This window comes from Furipterus horrens, unplaced genomic scaffold (genome assembly GCF_987537825.1).
Source record: "Furipterus horrens unplaced genomic scaffold, mFurHor1.1.pri manual_scaffold_6, whole genome shotgun sequence".
In the NCBI taxonomy this organism is placed as follows: Eukaryota; Metazoa; Chordata; class Mammalia; order Chiroptera; family Furipteridae; genus Furipterus; species Furipterus horrens.
In genome coordinates, this window is record NW_028327176.1 from 3,896,325 (window position 1) to 3,912,962 (window position 16,638).

Sequence of the window (16,638 nt, forward strand, 5' to 3'; positions counted from 1 at the left end):
GGGCTGGGACTGGGTCGGGGCCGCTGCTCCGGCGAGAATGCGCCTAAACGAGCTAAAGATCAGTGCGGAAAGGCGCAGGGGTCCCGCGTCGAGGGGCCAACAGGGGCGTGTCCGGGGCGGGGCTAGCGTGGGGGCGTGGCCGAGGCGGGGGCGGGTCCGCAGGAAACTTGAGCGCCCGCCCCCGCCCGCGGCCGCGCGCCCCGCCCCCGGCCCCCTCCGGGCCCCGCCTTCGCGTCCCTTCCTTCCCGAGGCTGGCAGGCGGGCCTCTGCGACTGCAGGCGGCGGACGGGCGGACCTGCTCGTTCCCTCCCCCGCTGCCGGCTTCCTTTTGTTTCTCTGGACGGCGATGAGCGCAGGGCCGGTGTGGCTACTGCGGGCGCAAGGAGGCCCGCGCTCCTAGCCACCCTTCCCGGCTTCGGTGCGCTCGTCGCAGGCAGCGGCCAGCGCCTGCCTCAGCGCGGCGGCGCCGAACTTGGGATCGGGAAACCCGCGGACTGCGTCCTGCGCTGGAGCAGGTAGGGAAGGAGCGGGCTGCGGGAGTGCCGGCGTGTGCACTGGCGTCCGCTGCGACCGGGCTCTAGTGTATGTGTGCGTGTGCGTACGTGTGTGTGCGCGCGCGCGCTGGGGGTGGCAGTGTTTCTCGGTGTGGTGGAGTTGTGGGTCACAGGACGGTGGTGTGTCCCTGGAATGGCGTGATCTCGTGGGGATCCGTTTGTACACATTTTGGGCTGCGTTTGTGGAATTGTGTGCCAGGGACAGTTGCTGGCGGGGACCAGGGCGGGGTGGGTGTGCAGCGTGAGCGCTTGTGCGAGGGGCGGGAGTAGCGGGTGGGCGTGGGCGGTCCAGCCTTGTGCTCAGAGCCCTGTCCCCGCCGGCCTGTGCAGTGCAGAGCTCCACAGCCCGCGGGGACAGTTGGGTCCCAAGGGTCTGTCTGGCGCGGACCTCAGGGGCAGCTTGTACTAGCTCCGCTAGGAGGCAGGTCCACGCGGCCCATGTGGGTCGCCTTTGCGCACTGACCGGGGGAAGGGGGGCATGTCGGCCATCCGCTTCCTTCTTTGGGTTGAGGGCGACGGACAGAGCCTGTTCCCGAGTTAGGAGCCCTGGTGTCGCGGTGCCCTGCACTGCGACCTGGGTCAGACACGCCACCTTCCTGGGTTGCAATTTGCTTCTTTATCAAATGGGGACAGTTCCTCCCTCTGGGTCTGTCGTGATTGTTAAAATGAGAACGCCCTACAGATAGCTGTTGGCCAAGTGCCCGGTGCATAGTAGGTGCTACCTTAATTGGATTGGAGTCTCTTTTAAAAATCTTTTCTTTGTCGTGGGTGGGGTTCTTACATTTCCCTTCCTGCGCCTGCTTTGCGCCTCTCTCACGGTTCTAACTTAACCGCAAAGCACCGAGATTCGAGAAAGTTTCGGCTGGGAGGCGCCGCCCCCTGCTCTCGCACCTCCCAGGCAGCGCCGCCTTAGGTGCGCGGGAGCATGCAGCGCGGGGCGCCGGCCCGTCTCCAGCCGCGAAGGCTCCGGCGCCCCGGCGGGGGGCCTTGCTCCTGGCCAGGGCGGCCGCTGCGCGGGTCCGAGCCCTTCTGTTCAACAAGTGCCTAGTCTCGGGGCGCGCAGCTCCTGGAATGTGAGAGCCGGGGGATGAAAGGCGTGCCCCCAGCAGGGACGGATCTCGGGCTCCCGTGGCACCCTGGCTGGGCCTGGTTCCCCCTAGAGGAGGGTGTTTGCCCGGCCGGACACCCTCGGGCCCCCATCCCCCACCCCAACCCACTCACTTTGATCAGCCTCACGCAGGAGGCCAAGGGTCCACGTGGGATCCTGCATCCTAGTGCCACACCTTAATTTTAAAAATACTTCCTTCTGAAACCTGCTACTGGTCACATTGCACTGCAGTGAGTATGCACACTGCTCTGACCACGACGCACATTCTCGGGGTGAGTCCTGCCGGGAGCTGCAGAGGACCTGCCCAGACCCTGCAGGCGCTCCGGCAGCTGCCCTCTGCCACGGCCGGTGATTCCTTCCCTCCACCATCCCGGTGTCTCCCTCGCGGGACCCTGCCCAGTCTGAACGACAACTAACCTTTCACGGAGGGAGCAGCCAACCTCTCCACGCATGAGGCTCTTAAAATGGAGCTAGCATGGACTGGGCAGGGGTGAGGGGCGGTGGCCGGGGCTGCCTCTGGCTGTGGGCTGCGTTTTCCCAGTGGCAGGTGCTCCCACTGGTGTTCTCAGGGGAGCGGGAATACTCTGTAGGCTTCTAGGGCACAGCAGCGGGAAACTGGCTAGGCTCCTCTGGTTTGTTACCACCAGGAGGGAAGCCCTGAGATCTCAGCCGTGATGGCAGGGCCGCAGGAACTGAATAAGCTAGGTTTTCATCCTGCTTGAGGTCAGAGCCACACTTAGGATGCAGCCTGTTCCGTAAAATGATTTTATATCCTAGAAGAGAAGGGGCTTTTGCTCTGAATCCTACTCTCTTCCCCATAATCAGATTCAATAGTATAGTAATACATATATATATACATATATATGTATATATATGTATATATATATACATATATATATATTTAAATCTGTCTGGCTTTCTCTGAAGACAGACCGAGAGCTGGGTTATTTTCCCTCTCCTTAAAACCATCCCTTTGTCTCAAGCAAACCCGTGTTTTGGCCCTAGATGTATTTCTGTTTCACTTTTGAAAGTGCCTGTAATTACTGAGCTCTTGAGGTTTTATTGAATAATGTACCAGAGAGAAGGCCCAGCGGCTCTGCTTCTCACTCACTGTGGGATGCAGTGCTAGGCCCTAGCCCGGGCTGCCCCCTTTAGGTGCCATTTCTCCGCTTTTTGTAACGTGGAAAATAGATGTCAGCTTGCGGCAATAATTTGGGAGATGTGGCGTGGTCATTCGACTTGAGAAGCAGGAATAATTCAAAACCCCAGAAGAACAGAGATTTGCCCAAATTCTAGCCACCTATTTATTCCCAACCATTCCCCTTAAAGAGAGACTCTAAAAGCTTGGACAGATTCCTTCAGAATTTTATTGAATGCCCCCTTCTGGCCATGGGGTGATGCCAAATGAGAAATATAAGAGGGGCCGGGAGTGGACTCCGCTGGCGCACAAACCCAGGTGCATTTCCACCTGCAGCTGCTGTGTGGTTAGTTTTGTCCAGGTGATGCGGTAGAGTTATCTTCCAGCGCTCCACCCACTGCCTTCCGGGGCTCACATGCAGAGTTCCAAGGGTCGCCAGTCACATAAATTACCATGCTGAGTGTCTGGCATCGGGGCAGTCTGCCTCCCCATTCCTCCTATGGTCCTTCCCCCAAACTTACTCTACGACCTTGTATTGCTCCTCCTAAGTGGTCAGTTGCCAAGTTCATAGCACCAAACTCACGAACCAGCGATAATCCAGGATACGAATAAGGAGCCTCAGAGTTTATTTGGCACCGAAGAGTGAGCTACTTGGCAGCTGAAATGGGATCTAGATTGGGATCAGGTTTGTGTTAGAACTTAGCATTCCAGCGAATCCTAAGTCATGCTTGCTTGTTGTGGGATAATGCTACCAATTTATGAGTTGCCAGCCCAGACTTGATGGGGGATTGTGTCTTTTGCAAGTGTGTAGCCCCTGATGTCACTGTGCTTGGGGAAGGAAGGCGGGCCCTGGGGACGGACGCACCACTGCGCCCTCTCGTTGGCTTCTTTGGTGTTTTCCCACGCACATGGACGGCTTCACACCTGTGCACCTCACGTGGCCCTTTGGGTTGAGTTTCTCATTGGGGGATGACAGAGGGTAGTCGCATATGGAGATTACCGAGCAGGCTTGGGCGTTCTCTCGGTGCCATCGGCCCCTTGGAGAAAAATTGTTTCTTGCAAGTCACTTTGCACCAAAACAACAACAGAAAACAGAGTTGGAATCTGTGGCATGGGGTTTAATATAACTTCAGGTCATTCATACAGTTGACAGGTGGGACATTTCTTAGGCCCTGATGAGCAAGGTGCAAGTCATAAGATTTTTTTTTTATCACCCAAAAAGCACCGTCAGTCCTTTACAGGAGCCCTACCTTGGCTCTGCCCTTTCACGCATAATTGAATTTCTGAGGCAGAGCTTCGGATCTGCATTTCTGAGGCATGACTAACTGAAGACACCTTCTAAGAGGCCGAAGGCTCCCTTCCTGTGCGGGGCGCCCCTGCCTCCAGGGCAGCAGAGGGCCTTCCTGGGGCGCTTTCCGTAGCCCTTTATAAGCCAGTGCCTCCCACGTCTGCTGCTCCGGGGCTGGGTTTTCCTGGTATTTGTTTCTTTTAGCGCTCAGAGGGGCAGCCCGGGTGGGCCCGCCCGGGAAGCCCGGAGACCCGGGGACCCTGCCAGCCTCAGCCTCTCCTGCCTCACGGCACCGGAAGTCTGAGGAACCAGGGGTGGCTCTGACCCCTGGCTAAGAAACACAGGATTGTTAAATGCTTACTCCCTGGACACAGACAGGAGGAAGGCTGTGGGGGTGCCTGGCTCCTCCTCCAGGAAGTCTTCCCTGAAGCCTCCACACCCTGTTGCTCCAGCCAGAGTCTTCTCTTGTTCTGTGTGCCCTTTAGCGAGGGAGGGGCCCCTGAGCTGGGCACAGTGCTAAGTGCGCTGCTGAGCAAACCTGAGCTGTCCCCGCGCTCACCCCGGCTCAGTCCTCCTAAAGCGCCCCTGGCCCTGAAACCCACCACCCACCGTCTACCTGCTGTGGTGGGTGCCTCCCATCCACTCGCTGGTTACAGCTGGCGCTCTCAGGGGTGTTTCTGTGCTCTTCCCCTCCTTTTCTGCCCCCACCTAATGGGTCCTTCCTCTGTGGCCCTGCCCCTCCTCCCCATCCCTGTGCCTCCCCACCCCCACCTGTCCCTAACCCCTTCCCGCCTGTCATTCGGTCCTCAGGTCAGTGTTTGAAATCGGTTTTGTCACTGTGCTCTACCCGCCTCCGCCACCCCCAGGGCCATTCTCTTCCTCAGTAAGCCTTCTCTGAAGACTACTGTGTGCCTTGCCCCTTGGAAAGCTGGGCCAAGGCCTCCTCCCTGCCTGAGGTGGGGTCAGTCTTGGACTGGGAGCGGGGAGAGCATCAGACAGGCCATGGAGCCTGGCAGATGCTGCAGGGGGCTGGGGAGGAGTGGACACCCCCAGCCAGGGCTGGGCCTCAGGGAGGGACGGGGCCAGGCAGACACCGGGGATGGGTGCAGGTGTCTGGGAGGAGGCTGGATGCAGAAGTCCGAGCGGGAGAGAGGAAAGGCAGCCCCACCTGCAGCCACTGCGGAGAGGTTGGTTCTAGACCCACCTTGGACGCTCACTGAGGCCTGGAGGCAGCCCGGAGGCAGCGTGTCCGGCCGGGTCACTGTCCTCGGCTGTAAGTGCTGCTGGCTGCTACTGGCCGGTTAAATGTCCTTGGCTGGGGGGTGGGGGGCAGCGCGTCCTCTGCTGCTGAGTATTTCTTTTCAGATTCAGGGTTTTCGAGGCGTATGTTGACCCAGACTGTAGTAGCACGGCATCTGGTGTGAGAATCCGTGAGTGCGTACGCCCAGGCTCCTGGAAGGGGGCCGTGGGGTTCGGGGAGCTGCTGGTTTGGGTTGTCACAGCTCACGTTTTCTGAGAAGTGTCTCTCAGGACCCTTGACGAAGCCGCAGTGACCCTGAACTTGGGGGAGCTGCACAAAATAAGGAGGCCCAGACCCCTCGCCCCCCCGCCCCCCCCGCCCCCCCCCCCCCCCCGAGCGCGTGGAAAGCGTTTATTGAGTTTGGGTGCCCGTTCTAGCGGCTGCCGGGGCTCCCGGGACGTTGGCAGGGTTCCAGCGCTGTGCCGCGGCATGTGAGTGCAGTTCCCCACACCCCCGGCAGCTCAGTGCTCAGGTCTCTGCTTCCTTCCTGTGCGTTCCCCAGAAGGTTCCAGAAGAGGGAACTGACCACAGCTCCCCAGCCTTCCCTGTCACTCCCGTCCTTTCTCTTTGCTGTACTGTAATCCATTTTTGGAGGGAAGCGAGAACCTCTCAAAATCAGTCACTAGGGTTTAAAAAAGTCATTTCCCACATTGCACAGTTTTCTGTATTTATGTGTGTGGCTGGAGAGCCGTTCCTGGCAGAGTGAGCGAGGATGTCCAGGAGAGCTGAGGCGGGCTGGGGGGGGGGCAGGGCTGGCGACTCCCTCCCTCCCTCTCCCTCCCTCTCCCTCTCCCCTCAACAAAGCGTGGGGTGGCAGTGGCAGGAGCCAGACTTTATTAAAGATCCTTCAGTTGGGCAGTGCCAATCCCATGCTGGGTGACGCAGCCTGGACAGTCTGGCTCAGCGGCCGGGGGTGGGAGACAGAACGTGGCGGTGCTTCGTCTCCTGTCTCCTTGGTGTTTTTCTTCCCAGCAAGTAAAGAGAGAAAGAGGCCTCGGACAGGTGCTAAAGCCCGGACCTTTGGCACGTTTGGTCCATTCTTATTCTCGGGAAAGTGCTTTTCCTCCTTTCTGGCTGAAGGCAGGATAAAGAATTGCTGCTTTTATTGGCATGTGTTCTTGGAGATGTGCTCTCGCCTGACCTGAAGGTAAATGGCCAGGCCGATGGTTCTCAGAGCCAGCTGTAAGGTGAACGTTTATGCTTTGGGGAATTATTTATTTTCCACCATTGGTGGTGGGAGTGGGGGGAGGGGAGATGTAGCACAGGTAGAGAATTCCAAGTTCTCTCTGTAAGGGGCCCCAAGCAGGGCGAACGTCTCCTTGTGGCCTGTAACTCTTTCCCCTTTGTGTCTTGTCCTGGGCCGGTTGCTGGCTTCCCAGTACAACCACATCCTTATCTTCATCCTTCTTCTCATCATCACTGTCACCATCATCATCAAATCATCACCACCATCACCACTGCCATTACCTCACCATCACCACCGCCATTATCATCACCGTTACTATCAAATCATCACCATCATCACCGCCATTACCATCACCATCACCACTGCCATTATCATCACCATTGTCACCACTGCCATCACCATCACCAATCATCACTGCCATTATCATCACCATCATCATCATCACCATCACCATCATCACTGCTATTACATCACCATCATCACCATCACCATCATCACTGCCATTACATCACTATCACCATCACCATCATCACCATCGTCACCGCCATTACCATCACCATCACCATCACCATCACCATCATCACCATTACCACTGCCATCACCATCACCACCATCACCACCATCACCATCACCACCATCACCACCATCACCACCACCACCATCACCACCACCATCATCATCACCATCACCGCCATCACCACCATCACCATCATCACCATCATCACCGCCATTACCATCACCATTATCACCACCACATCACAGCCATCACAGCCATCACAGCCGTCACTGTCAGCACCACTACTGTCACTGTCATCAAGTCTCAGTATCGCTCTGCCGCCTTTGGGCCGCTGCATCACAAGGTGCATTTCTATTGAATTCGCTGTTTTTACCAGGGGTGGGATGGTGGGGGGCGGGCACTACTGTTAGGGGGGTGACGGGGGGAGTTAGGACAGGATGACAGGTAAAGAGAAGGAACCCGAATGTGTGGGTGATGTTGCTCTAAAAGTGGCCTCATGAGAATGACCTGGAAGGTTCTTGGAAAATCCCAGCCGTAGTGGTTAATTTTATCTGTCAACCTGACTGGGCTAAGGGATGCCCAGAGAGCTGGTGAAACATGATTTCTGGGTGCGTCTGTGAGGACGTCTCAGGAAGAGATTGGCCCCTGAAGCCGTAGACTGAGTACAGGGGACCGCTCTTACCAATGCGAGTGGGCACCACGCAGTCTGCTGAGGGCCTGCGCAGGACACAGCGGCAGAGGAGGGAGGGCTGTGCTCTGTCTGCTGGAGCCTGGGCACCTGCCCGGAGCGGCTGGCTTTGCAGACCTGAAGGTGGGTCAGGCAGGTCAGTGCATTAGTGCTGTTCTCCGTGCTGGGCTCTTATGTGTGCATGACAATGGCAGGACAGTGGTCTGGCAGCTGGCAGGGCCTGAGGGGTTATTACTGTCTGGCTGTCATTTGGCCTGGGTGGCTTTTTATCGCCTCATCTCGGGTTCCTCATTCATCACAGGGAGCTCAGGGCCAGATAACCTCTACCTTCTACCAGTTCAGCAATTCAGCACCAATGCTTACCAATGTCCACGCGAGTGGAAGGGTGCCTCCACCCTAAAACAGAGAGGGCATTTTCAGAACTGACCTGACTGAAAAAAAAAAAAAAGAAGAACCTCTTAGAAAACACAGGTGTGGGAGTAACTGCCATCTTCAGAGCTGACATCATAACCCAGCAGGAACTGGTACTGCTGAGGGGCAAACTGGTGGAGCCCAGAGGAGACGGACGGGGCAGGGCCGGAGGGGACTGAAGTCAGGGACGTGAACTCTGTGTGTTCCATCCGCCCATCCTGGTTTCTTATCATTTCCTGTACTGAGACCGGGGCTGTGTGTTAGGGAACCTGAGCCCGAGAGGATGGGCTCGGGGTGCCAGGCAGGGCACGAGAAGGCCTGCGCTGAGCCTGAGCCTCCAGACCCTGTGCTCCCTCCTCTCCGAGGACAAACCAGCCTGGAGGGTGTTGCCTCCCCGCTGGGATGAGGCCATTCTGCTCCTTCTTAACCGCGGGTGACCTCAGAAATCTGAGGCCTGAACTTCTTGTTTTGACTCCTTGGGAATAAGAGAAAAGCCAGAACAGAACGAGGGAGTATTAACTTTATTATTTTTGCACAAAAGTGTATGTATTCATGCAAACTCTTGACCGAGATTTCACCTCAAATTGGTCTTTTGAATAAATGACTAAGAAATTTTTGAAATGAGTACATTTGTCACAGTAGGCTAGTAGGTAGTAGGTATTTGCTAAAGGAGTTGAAAATAAGCAGTATACGCATCTCCCCTGACTATGGGGCTGAGACGCAAGATGCAGAACCGCACGGTTTCATTTCCCTTCGGTTTGGGAGAGAAAATGACGGCAAGGAAATACATGAACAGTAGACGTGGGTTGGCTCAGACGGGATTGTGAGTGGTTTCTCTTTCCTGCTTTTTTCGTGTTTTTCTAAATTCTAAATTTTCGCCAGTGGGTATGTATGACTTTTGCAATTAGGAAAACAAAAAAGCTTTTAAAAGGAACTCAAGAACACATTCCTCTGATAACCTTGTTTACTCTTTCTATTTGCCTAATAGAGTCTTTTTATGGGCAGACTGGCTGGAACCCACAAATTCCATACTTGTGATGATTTGAATTAATGGAAATGTATTATAATGCATCGTTAGATTCTTTTTTTTGCATCATTATAATTTGTTAATCTCATCTAAATTCAATACTGAGTAACTCTATTAACAGGGATATAAAGAAAAATGTCCTGTGTCTTCCAAACAATTCACCATTTCAACATGGCAGAGGGTGGAGTTGGTATATGGCTGGACAGTGTTTTTTCTTTTCTGTGTGCTTGAGTTTGAGCATATCCTTTGTTTCTTGACCTGGAAGGAGGCTTCATGCCTCAAGCTGTGTTAACCTTGGTTTTTTTTTATTTTATTTTATTTATTTACTTTTATAGAGAAGGGAAGGGAGGGAGAGAGGGAAGAAGAGAAACATTGATGTGTGAGAGATACAGTTGCCTCTAATGTGCTCCCAACTGGGGTTCTGGCCGGCAACCGAGGCACGTGCCCTGACCGGGAATTGAACCAGCAACCCTTCGGTTCATAGGCTGGCACTCAATCCACTGAGCCACACCAGCCAGGGCGACCGTGGGTGTTTTCACGTGGTGACTGGATGTCCTTTCACCAGCTGCCCCCTCTGTAGTCCCTTGTCCTTGCCAGGGTTCACACCGTGGTCCCCTTCTAGGAGTCACTCCTTATTGTTTATCCATCATGTGGATGGCTGCCAGCTCCCTTTTTGAAAATAGCTTCTCCTGCGCCTATCCCTGCCTCTGCTTCCTGGCCTCCTGAGGGCGAGACTGCTCGCCTTTAGCTCCGAGGAGTTGGAGGACCCCTGGGGGCCCGTCTCCCATTGTTGCGCTGCTTCTGCTTCTGACTCTGAGCTGATGTCCCACTGACATGCAGTGGACTGTTGGGTTGACCGTGGTTGACCTTGGACTGACATTGGGCTGACTGTTTACTGGCTGGTAAGCAGGGCCAGCTGAGCTCTAAGAGCCGTTTCTGACTTTCGGTGGCATCCCCCTGAAGACTTCTTAGGCTGTTATTCCTGTCATTTTTCAGAGGTTTAATCCGAGTCCAGGATATCGAGTCAGCAGCGGAAAGGTATGAAAACGAGGCCAACCCTCAGAGAAATTGGCTAATAGGAAAGATTAATTTTAGGGTAAATGAAGGAGAGAGATGCTTTGGGACCAGGCTGTCTCTCCGAGCAAGTAATATTGCCATAAAGTATGAAAAACCAGGGGTTGCCTTTGCTACTAGCTCAGTGATTGCTTACAGTTTCTTAGGTTAGAAATTTTAAGACAAATCACATCTTGATAGTCTGCTGTCCATATTTATGATGTTAAAGAAGAAATATGATTGTCAGCAAAGTTCCATACACATCTGGTGAATTATTTCAGGATGTTCATCATAAGGAAACCGTATTTAAAAAAAATTAGCTCCAGTGTTCAGAAACTGGTACTTTCCAAAGCCGGGTCCTCAGGTTATTCCAGGGTTCTGCGTAGAAGCAGGAAGGACGGATGTTGTCCCGCTGGGAGCAGGTAGCTCTCCATGGAGCCTCGGGGTGCCCTGCGGGTTCCGGGGTCCCAGTTGTCCTGGAAAAGGAATACGCCTCTCTTAACAAGCTTTATCTAAAATTAGGTGTGAGTTAAATTTTCCTAAACAAAGGTCACATGTTTTAGTTGACTTAGAGTGATTTCTGAGACAGTTCCGCCCTCTGCTCTGTTTGCTTAATTATTAATGCTGCGTAACCCTGCCTTTCCTGCCAGACACTTACATGCATAGAGACAATGCCTGTCCGAAACAGCCAGAACGATCTTTTTTTTTTTTAATGATATTATTTTTTTATTTTTAGAGAAAAGGGAAGGGAGGGAGAAAGAAAGGGTGAGAAACTCATGTGCCTCCAACCGGGGACCTGGCCCACAACCAGGCATGTGCCCGGGCTGGGCATTGAACCGGCAACGCTGGTTTGCAGGCCGGCGCTCAGCCCACTGAGCCGCACCAGCCAGGGCAACCAGAACGCACTCTTCATGACGCCGGGACTACTGCTCTCTTTGGTGTGTGTCATGATCACCCGTCTAGTTCTGCTCTGGGCCCCGGGGTATGCGGCAAACAAGATTATTGGGGACCCTGGCCTAGGGGAGCTTATATTATGCGGGTGACCCAAGCAAGACAGCAGGACTGAAGGAGGGGCCGAGGCTGCTGTGCTCCCAGCTGGCACCAGCAGCCACCCCGCGGCCAAGAACCCCCGCTCCGTCCCGTGGGGTGCCTGGCCCCGGGGCCTTGTTGGAGGGGTGCTATACCGACTGTTTTGCTGCATCTGTTCTTATTCATAGACGTTTTCCAGCAGATAGGAGCGTGCTTTCTCAGGCTGCCTCCGGAAGTGCACACACTAAAAAAACCCATGCCTGTTCTTGGGCCCCACCCACCTAATGGATTCGGAAAGCAATCACTCGAGGGTTAACTGTGTGGAAAGCACTTTGCACTCCAGTCTCGTCCAGGACCTGGCAGTTTCCTTTTTCCTTTCCTCCGGCTGGCTGTCGGTGGCCTTCGGCCCGCAGAGACAGAGTGTCCGCGGCACCAGCGGCTGCGGGGCCACGGTGGGCATCCCCCGCCTCCTGCCCTGGGCTCCTTTGCAGTCTGTGTATCAGCAAAAGGCACGTCCACTCTTTTCCTCCCCTTCTGCCATTTGTCATAAGCAGAGGCCCCCTGCAGCCCCACCGCGGGAAGGCCGTTCTGCACACGCTTGCGCACTGGCGGGGACCCCGAGTGGTCATGGAGCGGGGCTGGTGGCCGTGCTGGATGTTGGCGATGTTGAGAAGGTGGCCGACCCCGGCCTCCGCGTGCACCGTGACCTGACAGGTGGCCTTGGTCTTTTAGTAGCGGGGGAGGGCGCGACCTGAACAAGAAAATAAACCTCAGCCCCCTGGGCCCTGGACGCAGACCGGCTCTGCCTCTGGGAACTCCAGCTGCAGACTAGAGGTATCTCTTCTTGGTGCTGGGCTGACTGACATACTGTCTATGGACAGTGAACAGACTGGTCTTTCTAAAGGAAAAAGGCACCTCTGTGGCCCCTGTCCCTGTCCTGCCCCCTTCCCGAGGCGCCCTGGGGCATGTTTCCCTGATCACAACACCTCTCTGTAAAGCGGCCACCCGACCTCCTGCTGGCCCTGAAATGCTGTGTGAATGTAAGGACTGTCACCAGCATAAGCAGTGTGTTTATAGCCACGTCCTGCTGCCCCGGCGCACGGTCTAGAGCAGCAGGTTCCGTGCTGGGTCTTCAGGGCTCCCCTGAGGAACATGAGTCCCCAGTTCTCCCTTCCCCTCTTTAGGGTCTGGGGTCAGCCCATAGAAGAGGCTGGGGTCATAGATTGTCTCGGCCCCACAAAGGAAATGGGTGAACATTGCTACGCTCGCTCTTCTCCCAACCCCGGCCTTCCACCGGCCAGTCTGTCTACCAGGTAGGGGAGTCACGGGCTCTTCGTGAGCTGGGCCACCTGGGAACTCACTGCTCAGGTTAAAAATGCTTGTGCAGATACAGTCAACCTGGCTCCCATCAGGGAATATACTTAGCAAGCAGCTCCCCTGTCCCTCCTCCTGGGGGACAGCCACAGGTGGTCACCTTTGTCAGGACCTTTGGGGTGGAGGGGTGGGGTGGGGTGAGGACTCGGGGTGTGGGACTCTCAGGCACTTGTTCATATCCAACTATGCCTTGCTAAGGGGGGGGGGGGCTGGCCCCAGACTGTGGAGTGTTCCCCTTTGTGGGCCTTGGCCTTGGGTTATGTGGGAAAGAGAACTGCTCATGGTTCTCAGTGCCATCACGTGGGGACAGGGACACGTGCTAAGTGTTCTGGCTCCTTGCACCACCCCAGATCACCCTCATACCTCCTGGCCTGCTCAGGGATTGCCTCCACCAAGAAGCCTCCTGAGCCTGCTCAGCCACCTGCTTTTCCTGGGACGCTGCTGCCCAGGCTCCCAAACATGGGTCTCATCTTTCCTCCCAGTCGGGGGCTCCCAAGGGCCATGACTGTGTATTGAATAGTCTGTTTACACAGAGACTGGGACTTGAACGAGTCCCCAGGTAGGGAAAGCGGCTCTCATTCACTCATTCACTCATTCACTCACTCACTCACTCATTCATTCATTCATTCATAAAGCTCCCCTGGGTGTCACTCTGTGCTGAGAATGATCCGGGCAGAAATCCTGCCATCCTCCGGGCTCATGTTTCTGCTGGGAGCAACAGACAGCTCAGTGAGTGGATGTTGTAGGTACGAGACAGTAATACCTAGACGGTGGTGAGATGGTGGGAAAAATAAATGCGTGAGCAGGGATTAGGTACGGGTGGGTGAGAGCGAAAGAATATGCAGGGTGGGCAGAGAAAGCCTCGCGCGACGGGGACCTTGGAGCAAAGTCTGGAAAGAAATGGGGGAGTCAGCCACGGGGGAGCCGGGCAGCAGGACAGCAGCACAGCAAGTTGAGGGCCCCTCTCCTCGCTGGACAACTGAAGCCTCCACCTTCCAGCCAGGAAAGGGAGTTCGAGACGGTGGGCAGGCGCTCCTGTCCGAGCTCCCTTCTGGAATCAGAAGCCCAGGCCCCAAGACGGAAGGCTGTAGGCCCATTCATTCATCTTCCTCCTGCCTGGAAAGCAGATGCGCTTTCTGGAAGTAGGGCAGCCAGCCCGTGACCGCGAGGCTGATGGGCAGGCGGGAAGGACACTGGCTTTCTGTGGCGTTCTTGAACGGCTGCCCGAGCCTGGCGCACAAAGAAAGCCTTATCTTGTCGCAGCCACTGCTTGCTGGGTCGCACGTTGGTGGAATATCCAAACCAGCTGTACTGCGCGCTCCCCAGTCCCCGCGGCGGACCGCTGCCTGCCCATGCACACCGGCAAGCCTGGCAGCCGTCCTAGCCCCTCCTCGGCTCTCCTTTCCCTCTGGCCGATCTAGCTGGTCTCTAACTCAGTCGCAGAGACCCCCAGACGGGTCCCAGTCTCTCCTGCTTCTCTGTGCTACCCTCGCCGTCCCCGGCCTGCATGGTTGTCAGTTTCTGGGGTCTGCAGCCTCCCTGTCCCCCAGACCCGTTGCCCACGCAGACCCAGCAGGAGCCTTCGCGCTCACACTGCTCACTGCTCTCACACCCTGGCGTGCAAGGACAAGCCTCCTGCTGAGCTCGGCCTGTAGAGCCCTCCGTGTGACCCCCCTCGCCGGGCATCCAACGTGGCATCCCCGTGCCGACGTCTGGACCCCGCTGATCGGCAGTTCCTTGTCACCCTTGGGTCCTCTAGGCCTTTGCACATACTGTTCCTTCTGCTGGGAATCGCCGAAGCCCTCTCCCCCACACCTGGTGCGCGCCCGCCCTTGCAGAGGTGAGCAGGGCTTCTGCCGGTGGATCCCTTTCCCTGCCTGTGCCCTGTGCTCCTGTGCTTGGCCGTCAGCGTGAGAGCTCCTCTTGGGAGGGTGGCGTTTAGAGAGATACGTCTTTCTTCCCATTGGCAGAGGCCGAACCTGCTCCCGTGCTCCCTGCCCCGCCCCGTTCTGTGTGAGGCTTTGCATCAGGACTGTGACGGGCCCTTGCGGGAGATGGGTGTTTGGTGGGACTGTCGAGGGTGTGGGTCCCCGGGTGAGACCCCGCACCTCCCACCTGCATCCCTATCCTTGCTGGGTAAGGGTCCCACCCTCTCGAGGCACAACCGCAGCTCCCTTGCAATGAAAATAGTAAAAACGCAAGCGGCCGGCACTAGGTGCTGTGCACACGGGAGCCCGGACGGGAGACTTAGCCCCGTCCGCTCCCTCCGCACACTGAGTGCCCGCTCTCTGCCAGGGTTTCTTCTAGGCACGGGGGGCGCGCCCACGGCAGACAAGCCCAGGAGACAAACGTGTCCTCCTGGAACTCAGACGCTTGTACTGTTGCTGCCTCACACACCTGGAACTAATGGACCCGAACCCTTCTAGTCTTTGATTTTAAAATGTGAAGCATGAACAAAGTCCAGGCGATGGCTCTCAGCACGCAGAGGGTCCTGCTGTCCTCTCAGAAAGAAAAAGAATTGAGCAAAATGCACTTCCAGAAAGTCGGTGAAGAATTCTTCCAAACACGAAAATTTTAAAATTATTGGCTTTCATCATGCTGTTTTAAGGGTCCCACTCTTAATAACTCACTCACCCTGTTGTCATGGAAAAGCCAATTAAAGTAAATTAAATGCAAATACCATGTCACTGTAATGTTAATTTTGAGAACTGGATCAATTCAAGGTTGTGGAAATGCCAAAGTTGTTAAGACTTCGGTTGCCATGACGACAGGACTATCGGCGAGTGGTCTGTTACTCAGCAATTCCTCCTGGGCCGGCTCAGGCTGGATCGCTCTGGAGTCTGGTCTGGGTTCAGAAGAGTCACCGGTCTCCCTGCCTCAGTCTTCCCGCTGCAGCTGGGAGTGTGACCGCCATTCAGCACTTCTCGCAGAAATCTCCCCCCTAAGTTTTGGGGTGGCTGATTGGCCTGCTGGGTGGCAGTCTTGTCTGTCTCAGCTGACCTCTGATGGAAATGTTCTTTATCATCTTGGCTAACGGCCAGTGAAGAACAGCCGTTCACAGTGTGTGTGTGTGTAGGGGGTTTGTTAGGGTAAACCCTCAGTGCTTTTAACCTCTTAGCTGCCATATTTGTTTTACAGATGAGGACACTGTCCCCCACACAGATTACGACCTTCATGACCTATCCAAGGCCTGAGGCTCGAAGGTGGCCACCCTAGGTTTGGCAGGGGCCCCTGAGTGCCGGCTGTGATGGCTTTTCCTGCCCCCGCCTCCTCCAGGGCTGCTCAGAGCAGGTCCCAGAGACCCTTCCTTGGTGGCTGCGTCCAGCCGACCAGGCCTCGGTTTCCAACGCCAGGCTCAGAGCCGCCATGGTATTCCTTCTGGGATGTCCCTGTAGGGACCCTTCCTACCCTCATACATGGTTTTAGGATGTCAGGAGCTGGAATTGCGAGTGCCTGGTTAACATCTGCCCGTCTCGCTGGGAGGAGGGCCCAGGACTGTGCTCAGGTGCCACCTGCTGACTCACCGGCCCTGCCCAGGGTCCTGCTAGACTGGGGCTGCACGCCGGGGTCTTGCTGAACGAGACCCGCTCTGCGGGGGCAGGCGCTGAGACTCGAGGAAGCAGCTGGGGGGTTTTCTAGCTCTGTGCGGGAAGTAGGTTGTTGGCCTCACCCTTTAACCTGCGGCAGAGCGGTCTGAGTGTCCGCCTGAACGGGAGGCCGGGGAACGCAGAGCCTGAGATGGAAGGCTGGACGTTTGCCACGGGCCGTCGCGGGTCCGCTCTCCTCAGCCACATGACTCCGTCTCGGTACCAGCCACCTGCTGGGTGCTCGCTGAGTGTATCCTGGACGGACGCACCCGGAGGGTAGCGATTTGCCTGGAGGATGGTCATGCGTGGGGGTGTGAAGGTTATTACCTCAGCCATGTTCTCTTGGGGTTGCTTCTCAAAGTAAGTGCAGAAGGGGTC

General features: G+C 56.0%; 1 protein-coding gene across 2 annotated transcripts in view; it reads left to right on the forward strand.

Annotated features, from left to right (window-relative positions):
- Positions 1-221: 221 nt before the first annotated feature.
- The window catches only part of HPCAL1 (hippocalcin like 1), a 77,514-nt gene continuing 61,097 nt past the window's right edge, over positions 222-16,638 (forward strand). For both annotated transcript variants that reach the window (XM_090280901.1, XM_090280902.1), the window contains exon 1: positions 222-515. The gene's annotated coding sequence lies outside the window, so the exon portion shown is untranslated. The remainder of the gene's footprint in view (positions 516-16,638) is intronic.